The following is a 9,864-nucleotide window of genomic DNA, read 5'->3' as shown; positions in this document are numbered from 1 at the left end:
GCCATCCCACACCTCCGTCTCTCTACTTCCATCTCTCTTCCCTGCCCAGCAGCCTCCAACCCCTCCCTCCTTGTTGAGAACCACTGTGTAAAACTACAGACCAATGAGTCTGACATTAGTGCTGGGAAAATAGTTGAAACTATTATAAAGAACAAAATTACTGAGCATATAGATATTCATGTTTTAAAGGGACAACGCCAACATGGCAATATTTTTTTGAAAGTGTGAATAAACATGTGGATAAAGGTGAACCAGTTGATATAGTACATTTGGATTTTCAGAAAGCATTTGCCAAAGTTCCCCATGAAAGACTCTTGAGGAAATTAAAAAGTCATGGGATAGGAGGCAATGTTCTACTGTGGAATGAAGGCAATAGCCAAAGAATGCTGGGCTGCATAGAGAGAGGAATAACCAGTAAGAAAATGGAGGTGGTGATGCCCTTGTATAGGTCCTTGGTGAGGCCTCACCTGGAGTACTGTGTTCAGATCTGGAGCCCTTGTCTCAAAAGGGACAGGGACAGGATGAAGGTGGTCCAGAGAAGGGCGACCAAAATGGTGTGGGGTCAGTAGCAGAAAACCTATGGGGAGAGACTGAAGGATATGAATATGTATACCCTGGAAGAGAGGAGACACAGAGGTGATATGATGCAGACCTTCAGATACCTGAAAGGTTTTAATGATGAATAAACATCAAACCTTTTCCACTGGAAAGAAATCAGTAGAACTAGGGTTCATGAATTGAAATTCCAGGGAGGACGTCTCAGAACCAATGTCAGAAATTATTTCTTCATGGAGAGGGTAGTGGATGCCCTTCCGGAGGAGGTGGTGAAAACCAAACAGTGAAAGAATTCAAAAGGGTATGGGAGAAATATTGTGGATTCCTAAAGGCCAAAGGATGGAAAATGAAGAAAAGAGTGCATGGAGTAACTTGATGGTGCGGCGGTTAATACCCTTAACCAATAAAGCCTCCATACTGTTGATGCAACTCCATCGTTGCTCTCTGCTTCAACGGCAGGGGGAAAAGGGGAATTGGATTCATACAGTGACCAACAAGGGCCCCGACTTTTACAGTCTGGGGAAACAAGTACGAGGATAACTTGCTAATGTGGAACCAATAAGCCTTGATACTGTTGTTGCAGCTCAAACTTTGCTTTCTGCTTTCTCAACAAGGTGTTGCATATAGGGAAAAATAACCCTTGCTGTAGTTACACGATGTTAGGTTCCATATTAGGAGCTACCACCCAGGAAAAAGATCCAGGCATCATAGTGGATAATACTTTAAAATCGTCGGCTCAGTGTGCTGCAGCAGTCAAAAAAGCAAACAGAATGTTAGGAATTACTAAGAAGGGAATGGTTAATAGAACGGAAAATGTCATAATGCCTCTATATCACTCCATGGTGAGACCGCACCTGGAATACTGTGTACAATTCTTGTCGCCGCATCTCAAAAAAGATATAGTTGCGATGGAGAAGGTACAGAGAAGGGCAACCAAAATGATAAAGGGGATGGAACAGCTTCCCTATGAGGAAAGGCTGAAGAGGTTAGGGCTGTTTAGCTTGGAGAAGAGACGGCTGAGGGGGGGATATGATAGAGGTCTTTTAAGATCATGAGAGGTCTTGAACGAATAGATGTGAATCGGTTATTTACACTTTCGAATAATAAAAGGACTAGGGGCATTCCATGAAGTTAGCAAGTAGCACATTTAAGACTAATTGGAGAAAATTGTTTTTCACTCAACGCAATAAAGCTCTGGAATTTGTTGCCAGAGTATGTGGTTAGTGCAGTTAGTGTAGCTGGGTTCAAAAAAGGTTTGGATAAATTCTGGGAGGAGAAGTCCATTAACGGCTATTAATCAAGTTTAGCTAGGGAATAGCCTCTGCTATTAATTGCATCAGTAGCATGGGATCTTCTTAGTGTTTGGGTAATTGCCAGGTTCTTGTGGCCTGGTTTGGCCTCTGTTGGAAACAGGATGCTGGGCTTGATGGACCCTTGGTCTGACCCAGCATGCCAATTTCTTATGTTCTTATGTTCTAACTGAATTCAAACAGCAACCAACGAGAGCCATGACTTTTACGGTTTGGGAAACTGATAAGCATGTGGTAACCTACATGGCGCAGTAGATATTACCATAAGCTTACTGGGCAGACTGGATGGACCATTTGGTCCTTTTCTGTCATCATTTCTATGTTTCTATGAGAACTGGTTAAAAACAGCAAACAGGGCTAAATGGTCAATTTTTGCAATGTAGAAAGTTGTGCAGTGGAGTGTGCCAGAGATCTGTACTGGGACCACTGCTTTTTAACATATTTATAAATTACCTAGAGATGGGAACAATTAGTGAGATGATCAAATTTGCTGATACAAAATTATTTAAAGTTGTTTATTCACAAGAGGATTGTGAAAAATTAAAAGAGAATCTTGTGAGATTAGACATTGAAATGGCAGATGAAGTTTACTGTGGTCAAGTGCAAAGTCATGCACGTAGAGAAGAACAACCCATATTTTAACTACACTCAAGACGGGCCAATACAGAAAAAAGTGCGGGAGAGCCGGCGAGCGCCCACTCTCCTGTGCGCGTGATTTAGTATCAGCCCGCATGCAAATGAGGGCCCGTGGTATAAAGAGATGCTAGGGACAGTAGTGCGTCCCTAGTGCCTCCTTTTTGACAGGAGCGGCGGCTGTCAGCAGGTTTGACAGCCGACGCTCAATTTAACGGTGTCGGTTCTCGAGCCTGCTGACAGCCATGGGTTCGGGAAAACAGACGCCAGCATAATTGAGCGTCTGTCTTCCGTCCCGCGGGTCACGGGCACATTTAAAAATTGTTTTTTTGTTTTGTTTTTTTTAATTTTTGGGGCCTCCGACTTAATATCGCTATGATATTAAGTCAGAGGGTGTACAGAAAAGCAGTTTTTTCTGCTTTTCTGTACACTTCCCCGGTGCTGGCCGAAATTAGTGCCTGCCTTTGGGCAGGCATTAATTTCTGAAAGTAAAATGTGGGCTTCGCTGCACATTTTGCTTTCTGTATCACACGGGAATGACTAATAGGCCCATCACCATGCATTTGCATGTTGCGGGCACTATTAGTTTCGGGGGGGGGTTGGCCGTGCGTTTTCAACGCACTATTACCCCTTACTGTATAAAGGGTAAAGGTAGCGCGTCGAAAACGCACGTCCAAACCCGGGCTAACAGTGCGCTCCACCGATGGAGCCTATTATGAGGGTAAAATTGATTTTGGTTCATTCAGCTATAAATATGAGATTTTTGGACGTTTAGGTATTCGGTTTATAGGAAGCAGTTGTAGTCATCCTACATCTCAATGTACAATAAAGTTACTCATTTATGTGTTATCAGTGTTCTTACCCTTTGGTGTATGTTGGTCACACAAAAATCCATATGTACTAGGTTAATAGAACATCACAGCTGCCCTAGCACCAAGAAAACACAGGCTCAAATAATGCAGCATCACTTGATGCACAATCAGATCACACTGCAGACATCATGAGGTCCTTATTCAAACACTAGCCAGATTGCAAAGTTAGCCGGATACACTTATCTGGCTAACTTTGGAGGGATGTTCATGGTGCAGCCACACTACAGAAAGCTGAATAAGTTTATCTGTTGACTTTATGACTGCTCTACAGCATGACCAGAGTTAGCAGGATATGTTATCCAGCCAACTCTGAATATCAGAGTTAGCCAGATAACTTATCTGACTACCCTAACTCCTCTCAGAAACACCCCCAGAATGCCCCTATGTTATCCAGCTATATTTTAGCTGGATAATGAGATATCCAGCTAAAGCTTAACCAGATATTTCAAAAGAGTTATCGCAAAAAGAACCCAAAAAAACCCAGGCAAACTAGTAAACCTTATTCAAAACATAACCAAGGGTAATAAATGTAACATGGATAGTGGACCCTTGCCGAAACAAGGTTGGTGCCACCTATAGGGGAAGGTCCCAATAGGTCCTCGTCATTGGGAGGCAGATACAGGTGATGGAGACCCAACCGAACTTTCACCTATACCAGCCCTCGTTCCCCGCAGGTTGAGCCCTTGAATGCTGGGGCCGGCAGGACTTAGGCGTGGGTCTCAGACAAAGATGATCCTTGAAAGCAAGAGGCAGAGGCAAAGTTAGGTGTTCCAGAGTTCGGGGCTGGTAGCAGGCAGGAGAATCCAGAAATGGGCCAGAGGTCAAGGCAGGCGGCTAACAGAAGAGTCGAAGGGTGAGCAGATGGTCAGGGCAGGCGGCAGACGAAGCAGAATCCAGGGACGAACCAAGTCAAAAACCAGAAGAACCAACCGAGAGGATCAGGAACAGATGAAGCAGGAACAGGAACAGACGAGGCAGGATCAGGAACAGACGAAGCCACCAGGCAGAGCGAGACCTGTTGCTGAGGTATCTACTGCTTGCCAGGGCTGGGTTTAAATAGGCCCCTGGCTGTCACGTCATCACTGAAGGCCACGGCATTTCCTGCTGCTGGCCCTTTAAGAGTGGGGAAGCGGTGCACGCATGCGCCTAGGGGGCTGGGCACTGACCACGCGTCGGTCGGTGTCCCAGCTGTGCAGCGGGAGCAGGGCTGGAGGCGACCTCCTGGGGACACCAGCGGGGATTCCCCACCGCAGCTCCAGGGAGCCCCCAGAGCTCCCTGGAGCGGCGGTAGGCAGCGCCAAACCTATTTTAAGGCTCGGCAGGTAACAATAGAGCTATTAATGAGACCATCATAAGTGGGAATCTTTAATCGCTAAAGCTCAGTTTCACCCAACTTGGCTGGACTATCCAGCGAATCAGATTTTCCTTTTATTTTAATTCATAGGTCTCTTAAATGTGTCCACAGAAAGCAAGAAAAAATATTTAATTTGTAGTATATTTTTTTCTTTTTTCATTTACAATCCATAAACATCTAAAAAAAACTTTGAAAAGAGAGGAAAGATTGCTTTTCTTGGCCACAGCGTATGCATATGTTTTCAAAGATTTCTTCTTCTTTTAAACCTAGAGGCTAATTGGAAACATTTATATCATGCCGTAGAATGCCCGCTGCGCTACGTGTTTCGATTCTTCATCAGGGGCAATATATTTCTTGAAAAAAGAAGAAAATAGTTAGAAAATATCAGACTTTTTAATATATCAGTTCTTAAAAAACGATTATGTGCGGGCATTAAATGTTTCACTCTTTCTTCTCTCACAACAAAATGGCGTTTACAAACAAACACCCCAGCTCTTCCATGGTTTATTACAAGGAAGACCAATCAAAAGGGATACTTAAAGAGCCAATCCAAATTCTAGATTTTGAAAACAGCCAATCAAAAAAAGCTTTGTGAATTCAAACCTACAAAGCGAAGCTCAAGTCAAGGTATACCAATCAACAGTTTAATTCGTTCCCAACGGAACAGTTGTATTCAATTTATAAATCCACTGTTGTTCTTTCAAACTCAAATTGGAAGCAACATCTCTTCCTCTTCTTGTACAAATCACTGAATCTATAACCATCCAATAGAGATCCTCAAAGGTATGGTTGTATTGAAGGCAGTGACTGACAATTGGGGCTTCTCCCATATTCCCTTATCCATATTTTCAATGAACAAGAAGTCCTCCCAATGTATAACAGTGGACAGCTACATTTAATAAAACATCACATTAGGGGTATTGCAATCTGTAGAATGTATGCTTTTGAAAATCTTCTTTGACTGTGGATCTTCCCCCATTTGACCTGTCAAAGAATTTGTGCAGATGTCCCAGTTCTTACACACAGTATGTCCCAAATATCAGATTGCAGATCTTCATTAACCAATCCAGGTAAATCGGCTGGAATCACCATATTTCTAATATTTTTACCTCTTTTTTTAATGTAATATGGGGAGGTTCAGAAAAAAATTGGATTTAGAGCCATAATTCCCCAGTGTCTCCTTATACTTGATGCTATCAAAGCTGATGTAGTTGAATAAGGTAGGATGCAAGTGAGTTGTGATGACTCCACTCTCTTCCCATACTGAAGTAAAGAATGACGATCTGAATAGAGAGTTCTTTCTATAAACTGCCTTTATTACAGATGATGGGTATGCCTGTTGAAGAAACCTTTGTGTTAAAATAACAGCCTGTCGCTTGAATTCTTCTATGGATGAGCATATTCGTTTAAAACGAAAAAAAATGGCTGACTGGCAAACCTTTTTTGAAGGATACAAGATGGAAAGATTGAAACTTCAAGTAATTCTTTTATCTGTATCCTTCTGACGAACTGTAGTTGACAAACCGCTCACCGTGTTCTCAATAGTCAAATCCAGAAAAACAATTCGTTGAAAATCAAAAGACATTGTAAATTTCAAATCATTAACTGAATTCATCTGCTCATAAAAAAAAAAATAGTTCATTCTTCTACCGTGGAATTTCAGAGTTAAAAAAAAGCAGAAAGCAGAAATGGAGCAAGAAGCTTGACGGGCCTAACCCTGGGCAGATCTGTGAAGGTAAAAAAAAAAAAAAAGTAATAAAAATGATCAGAGGAAGAATATCCTTCTTGGAATAAGGGAAGACATTTAAACATTTTTCTTGGATACCTCTGTAGGAGGTAATTTTGGAACTGTCTGCATTGGATGCTTTTTACCCACAAATGTTAGAAAAAAATGGCAAAGGGAAAGTATTAGGCTTGCTCGTGTGGCTAAAAATCCTAGGCATGCTTTTGAGCGTTCAGAAGTATCGCCTGCAAGTCCACGTCCAGCTCACACGCCCTGCTGCACACACTGCTTGTATCTGCAGGTATTTGTTCCCTGGATGTACTACCTGCCTTTTTGAAGATGAAATTCACCCAAAGCGGTCTGCAGCATATTAAAAATAGCAGCAAATAAAGTGAGGTCAATTCTAGGGGAACAAGTGGTAAAAAAAAAAAAAAAAAAAAGCCAATTTTTTCCATGGGCAAAGCACTGTTTTCCCTATGGAGATGGTTCTGCAAATTACCCTGCCCGAGTGCACTTGCAGCTTATGGTATAGCCCCTTAGTTCAATGTACCCCTAAATCAGTCAGGGCGCTGCTGTGCTTTTGCTATTAGAAACCTGTGATAGGACCGTCCTGAAATCATTACCAGAGCAGTAGGCGAAGAATAATTTCAGTGGAAGTCGTTGGGGGAGGGGCGGTTGCATGGCCGTAATCAAAGATACAACTTAAAACTATATGAAATGAAATATCTTTGTGAGTGAGGGGAGCCCAAAACAAAATACCTATCCAAATGATGGATAGTGCTAAATCCGTATTGACTGTGCCAGGGAAAACGCACTCTGATCCATTATTATGAGCATAACGCTAGACTATTACCAGAGGAGAGAAACAAGAAATCGCTCAAGTGCCCTAAGATTGGCCCTGAGATAAGAAAAAAAAAAAAAAGAAGAGGACTAGTTCCTTGTTTCAGAGGGGAAAAACCTTATTATTCTGTTCCATTCTTCCAAAAATATATTCCACTTCAGTGCATCTTGGTGGAGATTACAGCCTGTTCCTCCTTCCATCCCCACCCCCTAAAACGATGTTCATCTGAACCCTCTGGGAAAAAAAATGTAATTGGCACTTTGAAACTTTGCTTGGGAAAAGGTCAGGAAGAGATAAATGGGCAAACTATTAAATCCAAATTTGCCCCCGATGGGAAAAAAAAAAAAAAGAGCCGGCGTTGACAATCCTCCAGCCTTAGTGCAAGCGCTGGAGACGTGAAAAGCTGTGCGATGCTGCCACCTGGTGGAGCTCCAGGGCTAGGCCGGAGCAGAAAACCTTAGGATCGCCTGCCAGAGCCGAAAAGGGCTTTGCTCCTTTTCCAAGCTAGAAATAATCACCTCGCTTAGGAAGTACCGAGGAAGAGCCCTCGTCTCAGTCTACAAGGCTGAATGTTTTATTCTCCGCAAAGGGATCCAAGCCAAAGCATAAAGGCAGCCGTGGGAAGGGGGAGAGGGGGGAAGCACTGACATGGATTTGGGGTTTCTCTCTCGAAATGACAATGGAGGAAATCAAAGTGCACCTTCCGCCATATCTGCCGCGTTTGACACGGTTAATCATGATATTCTAATAACCAGACTGAAAGAGATTGGAATTACTAATGTTACTCTTAAATGGATCAATACACAAAAGGTACCATCTGTAGAAATCAAAATGAGAATTGGCTCAGTCAAAACCGACCTAAAAAAAGCCTGTATAAATAAATATATTTTAAACAAGATGCCGCATCGGCAAGCCTGACAACGTGTTCAACCTTAAGAAGTTGAACCGTTCGGTCTATTCATCATCTGCGGCTCTAAAGCCTGTATGAGATATTGATAAGCGATCTTAGCACGTTTTATATATATTCCGTCCGAAAACAGCTGTAAATGTTATATTTGTAAATCCATGAAACTCAGCTCATAAGCTTGTAACACTGTCCCGACTGTGCAAAGTCCGTCACTGTACCCGACAGCGACTGGTGTTTCGCTGGAAAAATGCAGCTTCATCAGGGGTGAAGAACCTCCCTTCTTATGGATGCCGAGTCTCGCAGCGATTTCTAAGTGTTACAAGCTTATGAGCTGAGTGCTAAGATCGCTTATCAATATCTCATACAATAACAAGAGCCTCAGATGAAGAATACACCGAACGGTTCAACTTCTTAAGGTTGAACACGTTGTCAGGCTTGCCGATGCGGCATCTTGTTTAAAATATATTTATTTATACAGGCTTTTAGGTCGGTTTAGACTGAGCCAATTCTCATTTTGATTTCTACAGATGGTACCTTTTGTGTATTGATCCATTTAAGAGTAACATTAGTAATACCAATCTCTTTCAGTCTGCACTATTGTTCAAATTGTAAAGTTTATTATAATTGCACCCCTGTTTCTTGTGAACCAGCATGATGGGACTATCGTCTTGAATGTTGGTATATAAAAAACTTAAATAAATAAATAAATAAATAAATAAATTTCTACAGATGGTACCTTTTGTGTATTGATTTTGATATTCAGGACCAGTTTAGTGCTCTTTGTTGTTTGATTTGACTCTTAAATGGATAAAATAGTGGATGCCACAAAATAGTCTTTTTCAATTTTTAATCAAGGAGACGTAAAAAATCTTATACACATGCCCGACTCTGGCCGAGTTTCGCCACCAATGGTGGCTGCCTCAGGGGCTACAAACAACATATATAAATATTTAATAAATCATAAATAATGTTAAAAACATGAAAATTAAAAACATAAATAATCATAAACATATAAATAAATGATTAAAAAAACTTTCACGAACACTTACACGATCTCTCTTCAAAAACATACAAATTGTAAAAACTGTGTAAAAACTAATAATGACAATGGAATGTGAACATCAAAGGATAAAATGAACTGCTTATAAAATGCTAAAATTAACTTGAACTTCATACAAATTACAGCAAAAAGGAAAGTACCTTTTTAGTCACAGAGCAGTATTCAGGTGATGGTCCAGATAAGGTCAAATGTGTACCTACATCTATTTAAAACAAGTAGATCATGGTCAGCTATATGTAAAAACAATAATACTAAATGGGATAATTAACCTCCACTTATATTCATTGCATAAAATCCCCCTTCTATTCTATCTATTTTGTGGCATCCACTATTTTGTCTTTTCCTCACGGCTTCACTGGATCGCCTACCCTGCTGTTTTTTTGGACTCTTAAATGGATGACATCATTTCTCCATCAGAGATCCTTTCAGGTCAAGATAGGAAACTCAACTTCTGATAAACACGATCTAAATACCGGAGTACCCCAAGGCTCTGCATTATCAGCAACTTTACTTAACATCTATCTTTTACCGGCGTGTCATCTTCTAGCTGGGCTTAGTTTGGATTTTTATATTTACCCCGATGATATTCAGTTACTCATTCCCATTGCT

Source organism: Rhinatrema bivittatum, chromosome 5 (assembly GCF_901001135.1).
Source record: "Rhinatrema bivittatum chromosome 5, aRhiBiv1.1, whole genome shotgun sequence".
NCBI classification, from domain to species: Eukaryota; Metazoa; Chordata; class Amphibia; order Gymnophiona; family Rhinatrematidae; genus Rhinatrema; species Rhinatrema bivittatum.
This window is presented reverse-complemented; position numbering follows the sequence as displayed.